Source organism: Chiloscyllium plagiosum, unplaced genomic scaffold (genome assembly GCF_037043375.1).
Source record: "Chiloscyllium plagiosum isolate Xiang-an unplaced genomic scaffold, Cpla_swu_hap1 HiC_scaffold_42, whole genome shotgun sequence".
In the NCBI taxonomy this organism is placed as follows: Eukaryota; Metazoa; Chordata; class Chondrichthyes; order Orectolobiformes; family Hemiscylliidae; genus Chiloscyllium; species Chiloscyllium plagiosum.
The window spans coordinates 95106081-95131311 of NW_028270180.1; the positions used below are offsets into that span (position 1 = coordinate 95106081).

The 25231-nt window shown below is 44.6% G+C and overlaps 1 long non-coding RNA gene across 1 annotated transcript in view; it reads left to right on the plus strand.

Annotated features, from left to right (window-relative positions):
• Window positions 1-1623: 1623 nt before the first annotated feature.
• Window positions 1624-25231, plus strand: part of LOC148138011 (uncharacterized) — a 40320-nt gene continuing 16712 nt past the window's right edge. Inside the window, exons 1-3 of the long non-coding RNA XR_015754134.1 lie at window positions 1624-1724; window positions 13529-13635; window positions 16383-16465. This is a non-coding gene — a long non-coding RNA (uncharacterized LOC148138011). The remainder of the gene's footprint in view (window positions 1725-13528; window positions 13636-16382; window positions 16466-25231) is intronic.

The window sequence follows — 25231 nt, forward strand, 5'->3', positions numbered from 1 at the left end:
TGAGGGACGGGACTAGACTATACCACGTGATCATCCTCACGGTGGGCCGGATGTGCGGGACGTGTGGATGGAGAGCTGTTGGTAAGGAAAGAAATAAACAGCAGGAAGTTGGACGGAAATGTTGTTGGTATGGGCTGAGAGGTTTTACAAACATTTGATGCACATCGGAAAATACAAATTTGAAACCTACAGTCCCGTTTTTGCAGTAAAGTTGTAAAAAACCTCATCGTGTTATTGCCGCCATCTTAATTCGGGGCAAAGATTCACTGGACACGAGCGCGGCCGCCAGCTTTGTCGGGGGCAAAGTTCAGAGGTAGCCCTCCCTGGTCGAGAGTCATAGGGCAGGATTTACACAGAGCACATTCAAACCCAGAGAAATGGATTTTTTTTTCTGGATTTGTTTCTTCATCCATTTAAATGATTTGGATGTGAACAGAGCCGGTACGGTTCGTAAGTTTGCAGATGACACCAAAATTGGAGGTATTGTGGACAGTGATAAAGGTTGTCTCAGAATACAATGGGATATTGATCAGATGGGCCAATGAGCTGCGCAGTTGCAGATAGGGTTTAATTTAGATAAATGTGAGGTGCTGCATTTTAGAAAAGCAAACCAGAGCAGGACTCACACTGAATTGTAAGGTCTTGGAGAGTCTTGCTGAACAAAGAGACCTTGGAGTGCATGTTCATAGTTCCTTGAAAGTAGAGTCACAGGTAGATAGGATAGTGAAGAAATTGTTTGGGATTCTTCGCTTCGTTGGTCAGAGCATGGAGTAAAGGAGCTGTACAGGACATTGGTTAGGCCACTTTTGGAATATGGTATGCAATTCTCGTCTCCCTCTTATCAGAAAGAGGCACAGAAACAAGGAAGGTTTGAGAATTGATTTTTTAAGGATGTTGCCAGGGTTGGAGGATTTGAGTTGCAGAGAGAGGCATAATAGGCTGGGGCCATTTTCCCTGGAGTGTCATAGGCTGAGGTGTGATGTTGAAGAGGTTTATAAAATCGTGAGGGTCATGGATAGCGTAAATAGACAAGGTGTTTACCCTGGGGTGGTGGAGCCCAGAACTAGAGGATGCAGGTTTAGGGTGAGAGGGGAAACATCAAAAGGAGCGTAAAGGGCAACCAAAATTGTAACATTTAAAAGGCATTTGAATAGGAAGGGTTCAGAGGAATGTCGGTCAAGTGCTGGCAAATGGGAATAGTTTAGGTTAGAATATCTGGTTTGCATAGATGGGTTGGACTGAAGAGTCTGTTTTTGTGCTAGACATCTGACTGTGGGATCATAAAAGTGAACACTGCTCTGATTCACCTCTGGGCTCCTTGATGTCCACATGTATGTTATTTAGCTTCCTCAGTCTCTCATGAGTGTATTTTGCCATGTTTTGTATTTTACTACTACGTTCACAGACCTTTTTATAAATGGATTGTCCACTGCTGCCCAACTCCTGACTCCATTATCAGGTTATTTTTTCAACAATATATTTGACAGTCAAGAATTCTTTTTTCCAATAGTGAGTGGATTTTTCTTCCATTTCTTACAGTCAAATTCGGCACCATTTTCATTCCCTATAATTCATATTGCACTCCCTGAAACATTATGTGTATTTCTCCTTCCAGAGATACCAGTGATCATTGCCAAAGCCGTGTTGCCTGTGGACAGGGTGATGTTCGACTTCCTTGTACAGCTGCAGTTTGAATGGTGAAGGCGTTCCCACAACGTGGTTAGGTAAGAGACATTACAGATTATTCACTCAGCGATAGTGAAAAGTAGAAGATATCTGTACAAATCAACATGTTTTTAATTTCACAAAAAATGTTGAGAACTTTTGACATACGGCCACAGCTGGAGAATATCATGTCCGGTGACCAAAACCATTGCCAAATAAGCAATTTTTCAGGAATGCCTTAAAGAAAGAAAGCAGATCTTAGAGGGTGGGAATTCCAGACCGTGTTGCCTTGGAATCTATAGACACAGTCACACAGCTGAACTCAAAAATAAACACATCATTGGGAGTCTAAACTAAAATGAGTTGTTGAGATGTGAAAGGGTGTGTGGTGCAGGGAGATAGGAATGATTACAGCCAGGAATTTAGTCAAGGGTGTGAAAGTAAATTGTTGTTGCTTATAAATGGGAGCCTTTTGATGGATCAGCAAGTTCTGGTACAAGTGAGCACTTGGGCGGTAGAGTTTTCAATATTCTGGATATTATAGGGAGGGTGATTGTGGGATTCTGGCCAGGAGTGGGTTTACCTAATGAAATCTAGAGTTAACAAAAGGAATGAAGGAGTGTTTCAGTAAATGAGCTGAGGCTGTGGTGAGGTCAGGTGATATCACTGAAGTCGAAATAGTGATCTTGGAGTGGGACTGGGATGTCAACCTCAGCTCTGGGATTCAGCTGTTTGTCAGTTTGTGAATCAAGTCTGTAACAAGCTCAGAAGCTGATTGGCCCTGGAAGAACCCAAACTGGGTGTCACTGAGCAGGTTATTGTGAGCATGTGCTTGACAGCACTGTTGATGACAACGTCTATCACTTCACTGCTGAGCGAGTGTGGTCTGATGGAGGGAAATTGGCTGGGTTGGATGTGTCCTGCGTTTTTGTGTTGAACAACACTGGGAAACATTTCCCAGTGTCAGTAGGTGCCAGTGCTGGAGCACTACTTGTCTTGGTGAGCAGCAAGTTCTGCAGCACAGCCATCAGTACTATTGCCACAATGCTGGCAGGGCCCATAGCCTTTACACTACTTCTCCATTTCTTGATCTGATTTGAAATGAGTTTTCAACCAATTCGATTCACATCTGTGATGTCATGGACAAATGGAGAAGGCTCATCCACTTGGCACTGCTGGCTGAAAATTGCTGCAAATGCTATCGTCTTATCTGTTGCATGGATGTGTGAGGCCCCTCCATCAGTAAGGGTGGGGATATCTGTGATGCTTCCTGCAGTGAGTTGTTTAATTGTCCATCACATTTCCTGACTAGGTGTGGCAGAACTGCAGAGCTCAGATCTGATCCATTGGTTGTTGGATCACATAATTCTATTTGGTGTTGCTTGTACTGTAGCTTCAGCAAATTTTCACCACATTTTTAGGTATCTCTGGTATTGCTCCTGACATGCCCTGCAGAGCTCTCCATTGAACTCGGGTGATTCCCCTGGCTTGATGTTAATGGTTGAGTGGGGGATATCAGGCCATGAGATTTCAGATTGGGCTGGAGTACAGTTCTGCTTTGTTGTTGGCCCACAGTGAGGCGGAAGTTGCAGGGTCAAGAGGGCTGATTGTGTTGTTGTATTTTCCGGTACATTGGCAGATGTAATGTGGTCCATCCAGTTTCATTCCTTGTTTGAGACTGTGCAGTGATTAATACAATGAGTGATTTGATGGGCCACTGTAAGGAATGCAACTTTTAAAAAAAGGCTTTGTGATTTACACATGAAAGAAGTGAAACTCTCATGGTATTCGAACAGATGAAAGATTCAACAGACAATCAAGGTATTGTTCAATGGATAACTTCAGTTACATCACACTGTAAATTTTTGCTATAAATTCTGTGCCTTAGGATTGTGCCCTCCACAATCACCTGATGAAGGAGCGGCGCTCCGAAAGCTAGTGTGCTTCCAATTAAACCTTTTGGACTATAACCTGGTGTTGTGTGATTCTTAACTGAGAATATGACAGCACTACTAACAGGGCTGCATGTAAACACGCTCAGTCCAGTTAATCAATACATTCGGAAGGATTTCCTCCAAGTTTGACACACTATTAGTCAAAACCGTCAACTTCAACCTGCAATGATGCTCTTAACAAAAACTTCAGGCTGACACAAAGCTCCCCACCCCACTGCAATGTGGTAACTGGGGCCGGCCCAGGAATTGGAACTGGGACACTTGCGGACTGTGATCTCAAAGGAAGGGAGCAAACACAATTCTGACAGGTTAGTCCTCAAAGATGAGTAGCAAGTTTGAGACAAGGCAGGTGGTATGTCATCTTGCACTTAGCTTAATTGCATTTCTTATTTACAATCGTGTTTTGCAAAGTATAAAGAACCAGTTTGTTTTCCATGGTTGGGGAGTTTTATCCTCGTTGATCACCGTTGCTGTCTCTCGCTCCCCAAGTAAAATCATAGGATCTATAAGAAAACAATAAACTGCAGGTGCTGGAGATCTAAACCCCAGAAACAATGTGCTGGAGAAACTCAGCAGTTCTGAGGGCATTGGTGAAGAGAAAAACATGATACATTTCAAGTTCACTGACTCTTCGTCTGAATGGACAAAAGGTCACTGGACTTGGAACTTACAATGTTTTTCCCCCTCAGAGGGGCTGCTGGACCTGCGGTTCTTCAGCAATGTGCTTTCTATAGTGAACTTTATTTACAAAACAGATCGGAAAAATACAAATCTCCAAAAGTGAAAGGTTCATTGCAAACATGAGCATAGTTTCCACACTTGAGTTACACAAGCACGCCTCAGTTTTAACTCAAAGTAACATTCCATCTCAAAATTAGCCAAGTTACACCAGTAATAAAGCTCATCCACCCAATGAGGCACTTCAGCACAACATCCTGCAGTGTTGCACACAGCCACCTTTACCAAGGAATGATCACATGTTACAAAATTGAAGGCCAAGAGCATGTCTCTTTAAAGGAGCTGAAGTCAAACTCAATTTTTTTTGAAGGAATTTTATTAAACCTGATTGAACATTTAAATCTGAGCATAATCTTTGTTTTTTTAAACAAAGTTTGTGGGAAAGATCCCACATCGTTTAAAGGTTCAGTTCGGCCTGATACATAGAGCCAAAGGTCAAGCAAACATCACACTGTGCACTCACTTCTACAAATTGTTTATAAAATCATTTGTCACATTAAAGAACTGGACAATAAATGTTACTGTATGCAATAAGAGAGAAGCCTGTGACAGCAGATTTAGCTTTGGAGGGCAGTGTGTGCGCTTTCTAAATTCTGGGAGCACTTAGGAGACTGCTCCCAGATGGTGATAGTGAGCATATCTGGAACGCACTGTTTAGCTTTGGGAATCCTTGGGAGACAATCTGTGGTTTCAATAGTACTTGGCTTGCGTTGTGGGTGTACAGTAAGCAATTCATAAAGGTACTTATGTATTGTTGTTGACTACCTGCATGGTATTCAAATCTGCCAGGTTGCCTTCAATAGTGTGAATGCATCTTTTGTAAATATTTGGAATATTCCAGAACTGCCCAGTGCTTGGCAAATTCAGGGGGGACAAAAAAATCACTGAGTAATTTGAAATTAAGAATCCAAGAGGACCTAACCACTGAAGTATTCAATTCAAATAGTTATATGGATTGCTCACATTTAAAATACCTGTTATCCAGAGAAATGGATCGACTGACAGAATTGGGACCAAATTCCTAGCTGGGGCATGTGAAAGGTGCTTTGATAAAGTCACCTCCATTTACCAACAATAATTTGGCAAGCTCGGAAATTTAAAAAAAACAATACGAGCTTCATTGCTGCTCCAGTCGGGTCCCACGCTCTGAGAAAAAAAAACAATGTTCAGGTTTATTGCATACACTCTGAAACACATGTTCCTTCTATAGATCCTGCAAGTTTCCCCAATGAGCACAGTCCATCCAAATGATGTTGGTAATTTAGGCCAACTCATTCCTTTCCGAGCCTCTATAACCTGAAGAGTGACCAGGAGCAATTATTCCACATATGTGGGAACATTACCAACGAGGATTTTTTTTTTCCTTCAGAATTGACTTCCATATATTCAGTGCCCAAAACAGATAGAAAGCTTGTTACCTTTTATAGAGCAATAATTCAGTGGGAGTAAAACGCCAACCTTTTATTGCTTAACAATCAAGCTGCCTAAATTTTAATTATGAACACTTCTTAATAGTTCACTAGATCCTAACGAAACATTTTGTGTGAAACAAATCATATGATACATAGTTATTCAGATGATAAAACAAGTTTGTTCATTGAAGAACCCAGAGGAAAAGGTCATGAAACAATGTGAGTTTGACCTACCTCAATCATCATTTCAAGTGCATTCTCTGCATCAATTCACCTTTTCCTCCTCGAAGTATTCAACTTCTTGAATAATGAAGTCACAGTTGTACAATACAAAATCAGACCCTTCAGTCCAACTTGCCCATGCTGACCAGATATCCAAAATTAATCTAGTCCCATTTGCCAACAGGACATTGTTGTCAATGTGAGTACTGAGTCACAATTAAGTAGAATGGATGGCTTTGAGGTATGTAGAGAAGAGGTGTTGGAAATTCTGGAAAGGGTGAAAATAGATAAGTCCCCTGGGCCTGATGGCATTTATCCTAGGATTCTCTGGGAAGCAAGGGAGGAGATTGCAGAGCCATTGGCCTTGATTTTTATGTCCTCGTTGTCTACAGGAGTAGTGCCAGAAGATTGGAGGCTAGCAAATGTGGTTCCCTTGTTCAAGAATGGGAGTAGGGATAACCCTAGCAACTATAGGCCGGTGAGTCTCACTTCTGTTGTGGGCAAAATCTGAGAGAAAATTGTAAGGGATAGGATTTATGAACATCTGGATAGGAATAATGTGATCAAGGATAGTCAGCATGGTTTTGTGAAGGGCAGGTCATGCCTCACAAACCTTATTGAATTCTTTGAGAAGGTGACTAAGGAGGTGAACGAGGGGAAAGCAGTAGATGTGGTGTATATGGATTTTAGTAAGGCGTTTGATAAGGTTCCCCATGGTAGACTACTGCAAAAAATACGGAGGTATGGCATTGAGGGTGAGTTGGAGGTTTGGATTAGGAGTTGGCTGGATGGAAGAAGACAGAGGGTAGTAGTTGATGGCAAAGGTTCATCTTGGAGTGCTGTCACTAGCGGTGTTCCGCAAGGATCTGTTTTGGGACCATTGCTGTTTGTCATTTTTATAAATGACCTGGTGGAGGGGTTAGAAGGTTGGGTGAGCAAGTTTGCGGATGATACGAAAGTCGGAGGAGTTGTTGACAGTGAGGAAGGATGTGGCAGGTTACAGCGGGATATAGATAAGCTGCAGAACTGGGCAGAAAGGTGGCAAATGTAGTTCAATGTAGCTAAGTGTGAGGTGATTCACTTTGGTAAGAGTAATAAAAAGATGGGGTACTGGGCTAACGGTCGGATACTTGGTAGTGTGGATGAGCAGAGGGATCTTGGTGTCCATGTACACAAATCTTTGAAAGTTGCCACCCAGGTAAATAGTGCGGTGAAGAAGGCATATGGTGTACTGGCTTTTATTGGTAGAGGAATTGAGTTCCGGAGTACTGAGGTCATGTTGCAGTTGTATAAGACTCTGGTGCGGCCACATCTGGAGTATTGTGTGCAGTTTTGGTCGCCATACTATAGGAAGGATGGGGAGGCACTGGAACGGGTGCAGAGGAGGTTTACCAGGATGTTGCCTGGTATGGTAGAAAGATCGTATGAGGAAAGGCTGAGGCACTTGGGGTTGTTTTCATTGGAGAAAAGAAGGTTTAGGGTGACTTGATAGAGGTGTGTAAGATGATTAGGGGTTTAGATAGGGTCGACAGTGAGAATCTTTTTCCACGTATGGAGTCAGCTATTACAAGGGGGCATAGCTTTAAATTGAGGGCGGGGGGGGGGTAGGTATAGGACAGATGTTAGGGGTAGGTTCTTTACTCAGCGAGTCGTGAGTTCATGGAATTCCCTGCCAGTAGCAGTGGTGGTCTCTCCCTCATTATGGGCATTTAAGCGGGCATTGGATTGGCATATGGAGGATAGTGGGCTCGTGTAGGTTAGGTGGGCTTGGATCGACGCAACATCGAGGGCCGAAGGGCCTGTACTGCGCTGTATTCTTCTATTTTCTATTTGTTCCATATCCATCTTAAACCCTTTCTAAATATTATCAGTTTACTTTACTTTATCAGCACTTGAAATACTGACTTTTTTTTCTCCCAACTTTAGTTATATGAATGAACTTATGATTTCTTTACGTTAATTTTGTAATCCTTCACAAAGAAACAAGTGAGAACAACATATAGCTGAGTGCAAAAAAAAATACTGCAGCTGCGCGACATCTGGGAACAGTCTAAAGTTGAGACACCAATACTGCACAAGTTTGTCAGCACGGTTTCAATTACTGACAATAATTTAGTAATGTCTTAGCCTTCATATAGTTAAGGTAAATGTGAGATATCTGATTTTCATGAATTGGTTCCTATTGCAATTTGATCAACAAAAAATATTCTTGGTTTAATCTCCTCAAAGAAGAAAGTGACGACCAAAGAAGCTGGACATCAGAATCGAAAAGTGTCCTGCTGGAAAAGCACAGCAAGTCAGACAGCATCCGAGAAGCAGGAGAGTTAATGTTTCGGGCATAAGCCCTTCATCAGGAGAAACAGGCTTCAGAAAAATAACTGGCATAGACTTATGCCAATACATACGTAGAAGGGTCAGAACATGTTACTATCAGATTAGAGACTAATTTCAGATTTGGTACCATTCAGTGCAACATTTCAGTATGATATTTATATATGTACCTAAAAGAGAAGTTGTCTAAAATTACAAGCTCTAGAATGATTATAGAATTAAACCTGGAAATAAAGCTGGTGAACAAGAATGGCAAAGTAAAGTCCCATCAGTATCGCCTTGGGGAGTGTCAAGTAAGAATTTGAGAGCAGAGTTGCCACTTTGGAGTAACCTGCAGTCTGGCCAAATTGCAGCAAAAAGCTGTTCAATTTTATCTGCAAACTGTTGAATGCAAAATCCTCCTTGCACAATAATGAGGCAGCATTTTGGGATGTCATTTTAAAAATATATTATTTTCAAAGTTACTCACAATTAAGAGTGATCACTCGGTGCTGTCTGCATAACACACTATGAAAAGGAATTAACAGAAAAAAAAGCATTATAACCCAAATTCATAGTCACAAATTCATTGATTATTGCATGGGTCCAGCATTTATGAGTAATCTATTTTTAAAAATAAATACAGATACATTTACTCACTATATTTGAGTACAATCAAGTTTCTTACTGAACAGTGACAGGATTGGACAGAGTCCACATGGATTTAAGAGAGGGGAATCATACTTAGCAAATCTACTGAAAGAACCTACAGAGTCGAATATTAAAGTAAGAAATTGCAGGACATTTAGAAAAGTTTATCATTAAACATGGTAGACTGGGGTTTGTGAAAGAGAAACTATATTTGACAAATTTGCGACAGTTCATTGAGGAGATAACAGGCAGGGCTGATAAAGGGTAATCCAATGATGTTCTGTATTTGGATTTTAAAAATGCAAATGATAAGGTGCTACATAAAAGTTAATTGCACAATTTAGGAGCTCATGGTATCGGGGTAATGTATTAGCGTGGATTGGGGATTGCTGGAAATGTGTTGCTGGAAAAGCGCAGCAGGTCAGGCAGCATCCAGGGAACAGGAGAATCGACGTTTCGGGCATAAGCCCTTCTTCAGGAATGAGGAAAGTTTGTCCAGCAGGCTAAGATAAAAGGTAGGGAGGAGGGACTTGGGGGAGGGGCGTCGGAAATGTGATAGGTGGAGAGAGGTCAAGGTGAGGGTGATAGGTCAGACTGGGGTGGGGGCGGAGAGGTCGGGAAGAAGATTGCAGGTTAGGAAGGCGGTGCTGAATTTGATGGATTTGACTGAGACAGGGTGGGGGGAGGGAAAATGAGGAAACTGGTGAAATCCGAGTTCATCCCTTGTGGTTGGAGGGTTCCTAGCCGGAAGATGAGGCGTTCTTCCTCCAACCGTCGTTTTGTTGTGTTCTGACGATGGAGGAGTCCAAAGACCTGCATATCCTTGGTGGAGTGGGAGGGGGAATTGAAATGTTGAGCTACAGGGTGGTTGGGTTGGTTGGTCCGAGTGTCCCAGAGGCGTTCTCTGAAACGCTCCGCAAGTAGCCGGCCTGTCTCCCCAATATAGAGGAGGCCACATTGGGTGCAGAGGATGCAATAGATGATATGTGTGGAGGTGCAGGTGAATCTGTGGCGGATATGGAAATTTCCTTTGGGGCCTTGGAGGGAGGTGAGGGGGGAGGTGTGGGCGCAAGTCTTGCACCTCCTGCGGTTGCAGGGGAAGGTGCCGGGAGTGGAGGTTGGGTTGGTGGGGGGTGTGGATCTGACGAGGGAGTCACGGAGGGAGTGGTCTTTACCGAATGCTGATAGGGGAGGGGAGGGAAATATATCCTTGGTGGTGGGGTCCGTTTGGAGGTAGCGGAAATGACGGCGGATGATGCGCTGTACATGGAGATTGGTGGGGTGGTAGGTGAGGACCAGTGGGGTTCTGTCCTGGTGGCGGTTGGAGGGGCGGGGTTCAAGGGCGGAGGAGCGGGAAGTGGAAGAGATGCGGTGAAGGGCATCGTCGACCACGTCGGGGGGAAATTTCGGTCCTTGAAGAAGGAGGCCATCTGGGTTGTACGTTTTTGAAACTGGTCCTCCTGGGAGCAGATGCGGCGGAGTCGAAGGAATTGGGAGAATGGGATGGCGTTTTTACAGGGGGCAGGATGGGAGGAGGTGTAGCCCAGGTAGCTGTGGGAGTCGGTCGGTTTGTAGTAGATGTCCGTGTTGATTCGGTCGCCTGAGATAGAAATAGAAAGGTCGAGGAAGGGGAGGGAGGAATCTGAGACTGTCCAGGTGAATTTGAGGTCGGGGTGGAAGGTGTTGGTGAAGTGGATGAACTGTTCAACCTCCTCGTGGGAGCACGAGGCAGCGCCGATACAGTCATCGATGTAGCGGAGGAAAAGGTGGAGGGTGGGGCCAGTGTAGTTGCGGAAGATGGACTGTTCCACATATCTTACGAAGAGGCAGGCACAGCTGGGGCCCATGCGGGTGCCCATGGCTACTCCTTTCGTTTGGAGGAAGTGGGAGGATTGGAAAGAGAAGTTGTTCAGGGTGAGGACCAGTTCAGTCAGTCGAAGGAGGGTGTCAGTGGAAGGGTACTGGTCGGTCCGGCGGGAAAGAAAGAAGCGGAGGGCTTTGAGTCCTTCGTGATGGGGGATGGAGGTGTACAGGGACTGGATGTCCATGGTGAAAATAAGGCGTTGGGGACCCGGGAAGCGAAAATCATGGAGCAGGTGGAGGGCATGGGTGGTGTCCCGAACGTAGGTGGGGAGTTCTTGGACTAAGGGGGACAGGACGGTGTCAAGGTACGCAGAGATGAGTTCGGTGGGGCAGGAGCAGGCGGAGACAATGGGTCGGCCGGGGCAGTCAGGTTTGTGGATTTTGGGCAGGAGGTAGTAACGGGAGGTGCGGGGTTGTGGGACTATGAGGTTGGAGGCGGTGGATGGGAGATCCCCCGAGGTGATGAGGTTATGGACGGTCTGGGAGATGATGGTTTGGTGGTGGGGGGTGGGGTCATGGTCAAGGAGGCAGTAGGAGGAGGTATCTGCGAGCTGGCGTTTGGCATCAGCGGTGTAGAGGTCGGTGCGCCAAACTACTACCGCGCCTCCCTTGTCTGCTGGTTTGATAGTGAGGTTGGGGTTGCAACGGAGGGAGTGGAGGGCTGCGCGTTCCGAGGGTGAGAGGTTGGAGTGGGTGAGTGGGGTGGGGGAGTTCAGGTGGCGGTTAATATCGCGGCGGCAGTTGGCTATGAAGAGGTCGAGGGCAGGTAGGAGGCCAGCACGGGGTGTCCAGGTGGATGGGGTGTGTTGGAGGCGGGAGAAGGGGTCGTCAGAGGGTGGGCGGGAGTCTTGGTTAAAGAAGTGGGCACGGAGGCGAAGGCGGCGGAAGAATTGTTCGATGTCACGCCGCGTGTTGAATTCATTAATCCGGGAGCGTAGGGGAATGAAGGTGAGGCCTCTGCTGAGGACTGATTGGGGATTGGTTAAGCACACTGGCTGTTGCTGAGTCCTCACTTGCAGTGCTGTATACAATGATAGCTCCCATATTTAATAAAGGATAAACCACATCGGAGACCATTCAAAAAAGATTCACTTAGCTGCTTCGAGGACGAAAGGGTTGACCTATCAAGAATAGATAAGCAGGGGTGATCTTACGGAAACAAGATTCTGAGGAGCTTGAAAGGGTAGATGTTGACTAGATCTAGCACTAGTGAAGTCTCAAACCAGGGGACATTACATAAGGGAACATTCATTTTAGAAAAAGTAAAGATTTTTTTTCTCTCAGTGAATGGCTAAATTTTCTCGCCCAAACAATTGTGAAAGTAAAATGTGGGAGGGGAATGGTTGGGTTACTCTTCGGAGGGTTGTTCTGGCTTGTTGGGCTGAAGGGCCTGTTTCCACACATTAGGGAATCTATGATTCTATCTCAAATTATTTTAAAAGAGTGCAGATAGATTTTTGAAATATTGAGCAGTTGAAGGCGATGTGGATCAAGCATAAAAGAGGTGTTGAGGTCTGGGTTGGCCCAGCCATGATCTGATAGAATGGGGGAACAAGCTGAACGGAATGAATGCCCTACTCCTGCTCCGATTCCTTGAGGCTCTGTTTCATGTTTTTTTTTATCTCCAAAGAAGAGCGTGATACAATGTGCTAAAGATCTCATGTGAAAATGGGGTATTTATGTACTGATTCAGATGGCATTGATTCATCAATCACAGCTATACAGTCATGAGTAGGAAGGCAATCCCCTCCATGAATAAAGGAAATCTACTGCAGAGCTCACACAAATGGAATTCTTACCCTCAGCAAATTGTCCCATCACATGACCCAACATATCAGCTAAAGCAGGACACACTGTGCATGCTGTTGCCAACAAAGTGACCACCGGGTGATTGATGTCAGCACCAGACCAATGAAAGGATGGCGGGCGGAGCTGGATGACCTAGCGGGATGTTGGTCCTCCAACCAATCAAAGTGACTGAAGGGCGGAGCTAAACTAAACCATGTGATCACCCTCGCGCGCGGCACAGAGTCGCTGTAATGAATGTTCGGGAAATTATGGAGAGAAAGGATACGGTAAGGAAAGAAATAAACAGGGAAACGGGAGAAAAACTGTATTGCCATGAGCGGAGAGGTTTTACAAACAAATTGTGCACGTCGGAAAATACAAATTTGAGCGTCCCAGTCCCGTGTTTGCAGTAAATGGGGAATTGCCTCTGCGCGGCTGCAGGCCTGAGTGAGCGCCGCCATCTTTATTCAGGACAACGATTCACTGGAAACCTGCGCGGCCGCCATCTTTGTAGGGGGCAAGGTGCAGCCAGGCGCATGTGCAGCCTTTCTCAGTACAGAGTCATTGGGATCAGAGCAGCCAATACTGCTCTGATTCACCTCTGGCCTCCCTCATGGCCACTTTGTCAATATCTAGCTTCCTCAGTCTCCAACCATGGGTGTATTTTTGGTCTGTTTACTACTGTATTATTACTTTTTTTGACCCTTTGTAAATGAGTTTTTCACTGCGGCCCAGCGCCTGACCATGTACTGCTCTATTATCAGATTACTTTTTTCTTGAATATTTTTGACAGTCAAGAATTCTTTTTTCCAACAAGCAAGTGTATTTTCCTTCCATTTCTGACTATCAAATTCTGCACCATTTTCATTCCCTGTAATCCATTTTGCACTCCCTGAAACATCAACTGTTTTTCTCCTTCCACAGATACCAGTGATTAATGCCAAAGCCCTGTTGCTTGTGGAGAGGGTGATGTTTGACTTACTTGTACAGCTGCAGTTTGTGTGGTGAAGGTGCTCCTACAATGTGGTTGGGTAAGTGGCATTATAGATTATACATTCAGCAACAGTGTTGATTTGAAAATAATGTCTAAATCAGCAACAGTTTGTATTTTTATTATCATGCTTATAATTTCACAAAAGTACTATTGAGAACTTTAGTTATAAGACCAGAAATGGAGATATTAGGTCAGGTGACCAAAAGCATTGCCAAAAAACAGGTTTTGAGGGATGTCTTAAAGGTGGAAAGCAGACCTGTGAGGTTTTGGCTGTGAATTTCAGACTATGCTGCTTCAGCAACTGTAGAAACATCCACACAGGTGAAGTAATGAATTAACAAATGGTTGGGAGTCTTGAAGAAAATGAGTTGTCGAGGTCTCAATGTGTGTGTGTTGCAGGGAGCTAGGGATGATCACAGCCAGGAATTAAATCAAGTGTGAGAATTCTAAATTGAGGGATATTGGCCAGGTGCTGGCAGGTGAGACTAGATTGGGGTGGGGTATCTGGTCGGCATGGACGGGTTGGACCGAAGGCTCTGTTTTCTTGCTGTACATCTCTATGGCTGTATGCTGTTGATTATAATAAGGAGCCTTTTGATGAATCAACAAGCAGAGATTTAGACTTTCTTGAGATTACAGGGAGGTTAAATGTGGGAAGCTTGGCCTGAGTATGTTTGGAAAATGAAGTCTGGAGATAACACAAGGTGGATGAAAGTATATGAGCTGAGACAAGGGTGGAATCAGCTAGAAATAGTGGTCTTGGAGTGGGACTGAGTTATCACACTCACCTCACCTCTGGGATTCAGCTGGTTGTCAGGTTGTGAATCAGGGCGGTAACACAATTGGGAGCTGAGTGGCCCTGGTGGAGCCTAAAGTGAGTGTCACTCAGCTGGCTGTTGCTGAGCAGCTGCTGCTTGGTAGCCCTGTTGATGACATCTTCCATCACTTTACTGCTGATCGAGTGTGGACTGATAGATGTAAATTTCCTGGGTTGGATTGCCCTGTGTTGTTGTGTTGAACATCCCTGGGCAATGTTCCACATTGTCGGTAGATGCCAGTGCTGGAGCGGTACGTGGCTTGGTGGGTGGCAAGTTCTAGAGCACAAGCCATCAGTATTATTGCCAGAATATTGGCAGGGCCCGTAGCTTTTGCACTACTTAACCATTTCTTGATGTTATTCAAACTTAATCGAACTGGCTAAAACTCACATCTGTGATGTTAGAAACCACTGGAGAAGGCTAAGATGGATCATCCCACTTTGCACTTCTGGCTGCAGATTGCTGCAAATGCTGTCATCTTGTCTGGTGCATGGGTGTGTGAGGCTCCTCCATCAGTAAAGGTGGGGATATCTGTGATGCTTCCTCCAGTGAGTTGTTTAATTGTCCATCATCGTTCACAACTGGGTGTGGCAGAACTGCAGAGTTCCGATCTGTTCCATTGGATGTTGGATCACTTAGCTCTGTTGCTTGCTGCTGATGCTGTTTGATATGCAGGTAGTTCTGTTTGACAGCTTCACCAGGTTGGCCCTTCCGTTTTAAGTCTGCCTGGTGCTGCTCATGGTATGCCCCCCTTTTCTGTCCATTGTGATGGGTGAGAGCAGGATTTACAAACCCATGAGATTACAGATTGTGCTGGAGTACAGTTCTGCTGCTGTTGATGTCCCACAGTGCCTCAGAGATATCCAGTTTGAGATCCTACATCTCTTCAAAGTCTGTCCCATTTGGAACGGTGATAGTGTCATTCAACACAATGGAGGTTTTTCTCAACTTTAAGGCAAGACTTTGTCTACAAAAGAATGTGTGATGGTCGCTCGTACTGATACTGTCATGGCCAGATGTATCTGCAGCTGGTCAATTCATAACAATGAGATCAAGTATGTTTTACACTCTTGTTGGTTCCCTCACCACCCGCTGCAGACTCAGTTGAGCAGCTATTTCCTTTAGGATCTGACTAGCTCAGTGAGTAATTCTGTTGCAGAGCTAGTCTCGATTGTGGATATTGAAATCCTGTACTCAGAGTACGTTTGACATCATTTTACTTCCTCAGTGCTTCCTCCAAATGTTGTTCAACATGAAGGAGAACTGATCCATCAGCCAAGGGAGGACGGTACGTGGTAATCGGCAGGAGCCATGAGACTTCCTGGTCTCCGGAGCCAATGCTGTGTACTCCCAGGGCAAATCCTCCCTGTCTGTACACCACTGTGCCACCACCTCTGCCTGGTCTGTCCTGCCGGTGGGACAGGACATATCCAGAGATTTCAGGAGAAAGTGAAGACTGCAGATGCTGGAGATCAGAGTCAAGAGTCTGGTGCTGGAAAAGCACAGCAGGTCAGGCTGATGAAGGGCTTAGGCTCAACGCCGATTCTCCTGCTCCTCGGATGCTGCCTGACCTGTTGTGCTTTTCCAGCACCACACTCTCGATATCTAGGGATGGTGATGGTAGTGTCTGGTCATTGTCTGTAAGGGATGATTCCGTGAGTATGAGTATGTCAGGCTGTTCCTTGACTAGTCTGTGAGACAGCTCTCCACATTTTGGCACCAAAAACCATATGTTAGTGAGGAGGACGTTGCACCATTGAGAGGGCTGATTCTGTGGTTGTAATTTCTGGTGCCTTGTTAGTTGCCAACTGGTCCATCCAGTTTCATTCCTTTATTGAGACTTTGCAGTGATGAATACAGTGAGTAGCTGGCTGGGCCGGTGTCAGGTTGGCAGGATTTTTTTCGCCATTGACAATGGTTCCATGGAGATCAGGAGATTCCTAACACTTTTTTGTCTTGAATTCAGATTCCACCATCTGCCAAGACGGGATTCGAACCAGGACTTCAGTCGTTTGTTTTAATATTCTGGATAAAAGCTAAATACATCAGGTTTGTTCACTCATTTTAAATATCACTAACCCTGCTTTTGTTTCTTTGTAAAACACTGTCCATCATCCTGTCTCCTCCATCCTCCCCTCCAACAACGAGTGAGGAGCACGTGGAGTTTCTCTGTCACTAAGACTAAGATAATCCGATCTGCTGCTTCTCTCCCTCCCACTAGCCCACTGAGCCAAACTGCCTCACGTGGTGTTCCTGGTTTTTGTCCTAAACCTACATCTTTCTCCAGTCTCTTGTCAAGCCTTATCAGAGCTCATCTTGATCCTTTACCCTAATCTCGCTAAACTCACTTTCCAACTCTCTTTCCTCCGCTGCCGCCTCATCACTCCCCCTCTCCAATTCATATATATTGTTCCTTGTTCTGTCTGTTGGTCTTTTTTGGTTATGTCGTTCTCTCCCATTCTGTGAAAAACGAATATTTGACCTCACCGTTGTTGGAAAATCCTGCTCCATCTCCACTCTCCCTTTCCTTTCTGAATTCCTTGCATTTGGTGTCCCTCAACGATCTATCTTTGGTCTCTCCTGTATCTCACGTACATAGTGCCAGGAGGTGATATCGTCCAAAAACACTGTGTTAGGTTTGACATGTACACTGACAATACCCAGCTCTCCCTCCCCATCATCCCTCTCCATTATTCCACTGTTACTCAGTTACCAAACTGCTTACCACATTCCCACTACTCGATTAGGTGCAGTTTCCTCCAATGAAACATTGTCACGGTTAAACCCATTGCCTTACCTTTACCTTTCTGCTGAGCCCCTCCTTCCCACTGGAAACTCTCTGAGGCAGAACGACACTCTTCACAATATTGCTGTTATATCTGACCCCAAGGTGACCTTCTGATCAGATATCCACACAATCACACCAGGAATTCCAATCTCTTAAACTTTGCTTTTCTCCACCTCACCCCAGCTCCATTGCCACTGATACCCCTTACCCGCGTCTGTGTCGCCTTAAACTTGAATCCAAAACAGAACTCTTGATTTCGTGACTCAGAATCTGGTTTCAGACATCCCTCTCAGTATTTACCCTCGGGCACATCCTCTCAGTATTTATCCTGTCAAACCCCTTAAGAATCCCATCTGTCTCAATGAGATCAGCTCTCTTTCTCCAAAATCCAGTGAGTAGAGTCCCAACCTTTTCAGCCTTTATTTAAAAGATAATCCCTCCAAACCAGGAATCATCTCATTGAATCTTCCCTGAAATGCCTCCAATAAAGTGACACATTTCCTTATTAAAGGGTCCAACACTGCTCTCATTACTGCAGATATGGTGGTGTCACCAGCACTTCCACATGTTACTCTCGGGTATATACTCCAAACTCTCATACTGAAAACCTTTGAAACAAAACATTCCATTCCCCTTCCTCATTCCCTGTTATAACTGTGTGGTAGCTTTCTGTGTTTCCTGAACAATTACCCCTAGTCCCTTTGTGGTCCAGCTTTCTACAGTTTCCACCATTTAAATAGTACTTTGTTCTTTTAGTATCTCCTCCAAAATGAGCAACTTCCCACTTTCCCAAGTTACACCCCATTTGGCAACTTGTTGCCCCCTTCTCCTGTGCATCTCTCTGTTTTCATAATCCTCTTAGACCTTACAGTTATGCCTTTTCTAGGAGATATCCCCCCCTTCCCATTCTTCCAAACGTTTACTGGGAGCACTGGGCAGTGGGAAGCAGACAGAGTTGCTATCTTTTTAGGGATACGGTTTGGAGTGATTGGGAGGATCTTCCTACCCATTGGTCAGGGTGGAGACAACTTGCCCATCGTTAGGCATTAGCCTTTCACACCCATGTCTTATTGATGAGGCAGAGCGGCAGCACGGAATGAAAGAAAAGAAAGTCATTCTTGTTCCCCATATCTCACTGACGCTTGGATCATTTTCTCCAATGTGTCAAAGAACTGTTGTGTTCAGTCACATAACATCTCAAGTTGGAATCTCCTGGACACCCACAGATTTCCCCCTGAGTTGACTGCTGATGTCCTCAAGGGTCATATGTACAGTAATCCTGGGCCACGAGGAGGGGATGGTGTGAGTTTCTAAGTTGAACTGAGAGTGACAGATTTTGTAAACTTGTATTACAGGATATTATAGGTGGACATTCAGATGGTAATCTCAGTAAATGTTAATAGACAATAGATAAATGTATGCTTATCCACTTTGGTGGCAAGAACAGGAAGGCAGATTACTACCTCAATGGAATCAATTTAGCCAAAGTGGCAGTACAGAGAGACCTGGGTATTCTTGTACACCAGTCAATGAAGGCTAGCATGCAGGTATAGCAGGTAGTGAAGAAGGTTAATCGCATGCTGGCCTTCATAATAAGAGGAATTGAGTATAGAAGCAATGAGGTGCTTCTGCAGCTGTACAGGGCCCTGGTGAGACCACACCTGGAGTACTGTGTGCAGTTCTGGTCTCCAAATTTGAGGAAAGATATTCTGGCTATTGAGGGAGTTGGTTCACAAGGTCAATTCCTGGAATGGCAGGATTACCTTACACTGAAAGACTGAAGCGACTGGGCTTGTATACCCTTGAGTTTAGAAGACTGAGAGGGGATCCGATTGAGACATATAAGATTATGAAAGGATTGGACACTCTGGCAGCAGGAAACATGTTTCCACTGATGGGTGAGTGCCGAACCAGAGGACACAGCTTAAAAATATGAGGTCGACCATTTAGGACAGAGATCAGGAGAAACTTCTTCACCCAGAGAGTGGTGGCTGTGTGGAATGCTCTGCCCCAGAGGGCAGTGGAGGCCCAGTCTCTGGATTCATTTAAGAAAGAGTTGGATAGAGCTCTCAAGGATAGTGTGATCAAGGGTTATGGAGATAAGGCAGGAACGGGATACTGATTAGGAATGATCAGCCATGATCATATTGAATGGCAGTGCAGGCTCGAAGGGCTGAATGGCCTACTCCTGCACCTGTTGTCTATTGTCTATTCAATGTGTCATGTAATTCTTTTATGATGACCTGTTGAGTGTAATGTTTATTATTCGAATGTGTAATTTTTGTATAAGGATACCTCAGAGAGGGAGCAGAATATTCTTAAAGGGGACAATAACCATTTGGGGGGGGGGGGGGGGGGGGGGCTGTTGTTTATTGGTATCAATGACATAGGAATAGAAGAGTTCACATTGTTGGATCTTTGGAATCTCTTGTGGGGTAGAATTGACCTCCATCAGAAGGATGGATTGTCCCGGCACTGGAAAGGAAGAGTTGCTTTTGCTATTCAGGAGGCATTAAAACAGTGAAGTAATGTGGGTAAACCAAAAGAGAAAGTGAGGAAAGAGCTAAGTCTGAGGCTGGTACAGTTCAGACGTCAAACAGTCAAGGCAGGCAAAGGCATGGCAGAGAACGAGGTAGGACTGAGCAGTTACACTGCATTTATTTCAATGCAGGAGGCCGGATAGGTCGGGCAGATGAGCTCAGGGCATAGTTTTGAACATGGCACTGGGATATTATAGCAATGACAGAGGCATGACTCAGGGATGGATAGGACTAGCAGCTTAATGTTCCGGTGTATAGATGCTATAGCAAAGATAGAAAGGGGGCAACAGAGCACGGAGAAGAGGTATTTTTGATTAGGGATAACATTACAGCTGGGCTTCAAAAGGGTATTCCTGGGAGTACATCGAGGCAAGTTATACAGGTGGAACTGAGAAATAAGGGATGATCTTCTTACTGGGATTGTACTATTGACCCCTCCTCACCCCTTCCCCAATAGTCAGCGGGGAATTGAGAAGCAAATTTATGAAGACATCACTTCATCTGTAAGAATAGTATGGTTGTATACAAGACTTGACCTTTTTTATTCATTCACAGGATGAGGGTGTCACTGGCTGGGTCCAAAGGGCAGTCACATTGCTGTGGGTCTGGAGTCACACGTAGGCCAGACCTGGTAAGGATGGCAGATTCCTTCCCTGAAGTATATTAGTGAATCTGATGGGTTTTTTTTTCGCAACAATCGACAATGGATTCATAGTCTTTCATAGATTCCTAATTCCAAATTTTTATCGAATTCACATTCCACCATCTGCCGTGGTAGGATTCACACCCAGGGCTCCAGAACGTTATCTGGGTATCTAGATTATCCGTTTAGCGAAAATATCACTTGGCCATTTGGCAGGGTGAGTGACTGAGGTATCCGTAGGACAGCACATCAGCACCAAAATTCCCATGGTCTCTGCGGAACATAGAAAGGGCTGGGGAGGGAAATATATTCCTGGTGGTGGGGTCTGACTGTAGGTAGCGGAAATGGCAGAGGTTAATGCGCTGTATCTGGTGAAAGGTGGGGTGGCAAGTGAGGACCGGTGGATTATATTCTTCTTGTGGTGGGAGGGGTGGTGTAAAGGCGAAGGTGCAAGAAGTGGAGGATATGCATTGAAGGGTATTGTTGATCACGTGGAAGGGAGATGTGGTCCTTTAAATAGGAAACCTTTCTGGGATGTCCCGGAGTGGAATTGCTTCTGCTGGGAGCAGATATGGCAGAAGCAGAGGGATTGGGAGTACAGGATCACGTTTTTAAAGGAATATACTCGAGGGTAATCAGGAGAGCAAAAAGGGGACTTGAAATATCTCTAGGAAATAGTTTAAGGAGAATACAATGAGATTCTACAAATACATCAAGGATAAAAGAATAACCAGGCAGAGAATAGGACACCTTACAGATCAACAAGGCCATCTATGGAACAACAGGAGGTGGGAGATATACTATGCTATTCTGTTCTAGAGAGTTTGGAGAAATAAGAGTGATAACTTGAAAAGTGTCCATATTACAGAGGAGGTGGTACTGGATGTCTTAAATCGCAGCAAGGTGTATCCCAGAAATTTGTGGAAAGCTAGGAACGTGACAGCAGTGCCCTTCCCTGAGATATTTATATCATCATTTGTGACAGGTGAGGTGCTGGAAGACGTGTGCCATTATTTTTAAAAGGTGGTAAGGAAAGGCCAGGGAGCAAAAGGACAGTCACCCTGACTCAGTGGCAGGCAAGTTGTTGGAAGGGATTCTGAGGGATAGGATTTACATGTATTTGGAAAGACGAGGAATGATTAGTGATAGTCAGCGTGGCTTTGTGTGGGGGAAATTCTCTCTCTCTAACTTGATTGAGTTTTTTTGAAGGCAGACTGTGGACGTTGTCTATATGGACACTGAGCAGACTGGTTAGGAAGGTTAGATAACATTGAATGTTGGGAGAACCAGACATTTGGATACAAAACTGGCTTGAAGGTAGGCGGCGGATGGTTGCTTTGTGGACTGGAGGCCTGTGAGCAGCAGTGTGCTGCAGGAATGGATATGGGGTCCTTAAATAAATGACTTGGATGTGAATATGAGGTATGGTCAGTAGGTTTACAGAAGACACCGAAATTGGAGGTGTCGTGGATAGTGAAGAAGGTTAGTCCAGAATACAACAGGATCTTGATCAGATGGGCCAATGGAGCAAGGAATGGCAGATGGAGTTCAATTTAGATAAATATGAGCTGTTGTATTTTGGAAAGGCAAATCAGGGCTGGACGTATGCACTCAATGGTAAGGTCCTTGGGAGTGTTGCTGAACAAAGAAACCATGGTGTGCAGTTTCATTGTTCCTTGAAAGTGGTGTTGCAGGTAGGAAGGCTAATGAAGGTGGTGTTTGGTACACTTATATTTATTGGTCAATGCATTGAATATAGAAGCTGGGACGTCATATTGTGGCTGGACAGAACATTGATTAAGCCATTCAGGAATTCTGTTTTAAGTTCAAAATTCCCTGTTCTGGGAAGGATGTTGTGAATCTTGAAAGAGTTCAGACAAGATTTACAACGATTTTGCCAGGGTTGGAGGATTTGAGCTAAAAGGAGAGGCTGAATAGGCCAGGGTTAATTTCCCTGGAGAGTCAAAGACTGAGAGGTGATTTTACGGAGATTTATAAAATCACGAGGGGCATGGATATGGTGAACACCTGGAGTCTTTTCCCCCCAAGTTAGATGGGTCCAAAACAAGAGCACATGGGTTTAAGTTGAGAGGGCAAAAATTTAAAAGGGATCTAAGGGGCCACGTGTTCAAGCTGAGCGTGGTGTATGTGTGTAATGAGCTGCCAGATGAAGTAGTGGAGGCTGATAGAATTACAACATTTAAAAGGCATCCGATTGGGTACATGAATAGGAAGGGTTTCGAATGATACGGACCACTAGCTGGCAAACGGGACCCAATTAGTTTAGGATTCCTAGTTGGCATGGACCAATTGGACCAAAGGTCTGTTTCTGTGCTGTACGTCTCTGACACTAATAAATGAAAATATGATGTGTTCCTCTTTTGTGGAGAGCTAGCAGAAGCACAGATAATTATCCTTGGAGCTGAGAAGGTTAAGCAGTGATTTCGACCAGGTGCAGATTTGTTTCCAAGATATTTAATTTGCAGAGAGAGAGAGGAATTCTAAACAACGTCACAATTTTAGTAACTATTTTAAAGTAATTGGCAACTAATGCAGGGTGAATATGTGAAAATTATTTTATTCAGTAAATTCTGAGCATCTGGGACAGTCTGAATGGCAGCTGGACACAGATTCAGCAGTTATTCATAAACAGATTTGGAATTTTACTTTTTAAGCAAAGATTTGTGGGGCTATCGGCAAATGGGAGGGGAGTTGGGTCAGATTTGCAGCATCTCCAGAGGGAGAGAGTATAGCCCCAGTGGGCTGAATAGCCCCCAGCCCCATGCTCTGTGGTACTGCCCCATTCACTGTGAATGATGAAGCTCATCCCAGGGCAGAGAGAGGGAGGATCCCACCACTCACCTCACAATGAGATTCAAGTGATTGATGTCAGCGCAGGCCAATACGAGGCAGAGGGTGGGACTGGAGGACCAGGCATACCAGTTTGTCTTCCAACCAATCGGAGTGAATGAGGGTATCCTTAAGGCTGGAATTAAAGAAAGGCACATATCGCAGAGATTTGAGAAACTGGAGGAGATTAGAGATAGGGAGCGTTCTGTGGCTGGAGGGGAATTATATAAATAAGGAAGAGTTGTGAGGCTGGATGAGGTGACAGTGATCGGGAGAGTTGTGAGGATGGAGGAATTTGGAGACAGTGAGAATTAGAGTCCTAATGTTATACAGCAAGGAAACAGGCCCTGTGGTCCAACCAGTCCATGCCGAACATAATTCCAAACTGAACTAATTGTACCTGCCTCCGCTTGGTCCACATCCATCCAAATATTTCCTATTTATGTACTTATCTGAATGTATATAAATATTATAATTGTATTCACAACTACCACTTCTTCTGGAAGTTCATTCCACGCGTGTATTTTTTTTTTCAAACCCTAATGTCTTTCCTCAAATCTTTCTCATCTCTTCTCAAAATGAATGCAGCCAAATTTTGAATTCCCATCTCTCCCGGCCATTCACCTTTATCTACACTCTTCACGATTTCATAAACCTTTTAATAAGATCACCCCTCAACCTCCTACACTCCAGTGAAAAAAGTCCCAGCCTCTCCTTATTACACAATCCCTCCATTCCCATTAACATTCCAGTAAATCTCTTCTGAACCTGCTCCGATTTAATGATATCCTTCCTATAACAGCACAACCAGAGCTGGGTTTAGAATTCCATAGGAGCCCTCCCCAACATTCTGTACAACCTCAACATAACATCCCAATTCCTATACTCAAAGGTATGAACAATGAAGGTAAGTGTGCTTGAACACCTTCTTAACCACCCTGTCTACATCTAACACAAACTTCAAAGACATGAAGCCCTCGGTCTCTTTGTTCCATATCACTACTCAACGCCTTACTTTTAATGAGTGTAACTCCTGCCTTCGTTTGTTTTATCAAGATGTAATATTTTGCATTTATTCCAATCCAAAAATCCTCTGAGTATAAAGGCAGTAGGAGTATAATTAAGAGGGAAATCAGGAGGCAAAAAGGGGACGTCAGATAGCTTTGGAAAATAGGGTTAAGGATAATCCAAAGGGCTTTTGTAAATACATGAAGAACAAAAGGCTAACTAGGGAGAAAATAGAGACCCTCAAAGATCAGCAAGGCAGCCATTGTATGGAACTGCAGGTGATGGGCGAGATAGGGAAACAAGTATTTTGCATCAGTGTTTACTGTGAAGAAGTACATGGGAGATGTAGAATGTGGGGAAAAAATGGTGACATCTTGAAAAATTCCATATTACAGAGGAGGAGGAGGTGCTGGATGAGTGGCTAAGGAGCTGGTGCAGGGGAAAAGGATTCACATTTTTGGATCATTGTGATCAACTCTGGAGTAGAGTTGACCTGCGTAAGAAGGATGGATTGTACCTGATTTGGAAGGTGTCTAATATCGAGGCAGGGAGATTTGTTAATGCTACTCAGGAGGCAGTAAACCTGCGAGGAGTAGGTGTGATCGCAAATAGATAGTGAGAAAAGAGGTGTCTCTGAGGCTGGTACAGATCAGAAGGCAAATAATCATTGCAGGCAAGGGCAAGTCACAGAACAAGGTGGGATTTAGCAGTTACACTGCATTTATTTCAATGCAAGAGGCCTGACAGGGAAGGCAAATGAGCTCAGGGTATGGGTTTGAACATGGCACTGGGATATCATGGGTATTATAGAAACGTGGCTCAGGGATGGAAAGGACTGGCAGCTTAATGTCTCCGGGTATAGATGCTATAGGAAGAATAGAAAGGAGGACAAGAGGAGGGGGAGTGGCATTTTTGATTAGGGACAGCATTATGGTTGTGCTTATGGAGGACATTCCTGGGAGTACGTCCAATGAAGTTATTTGGGT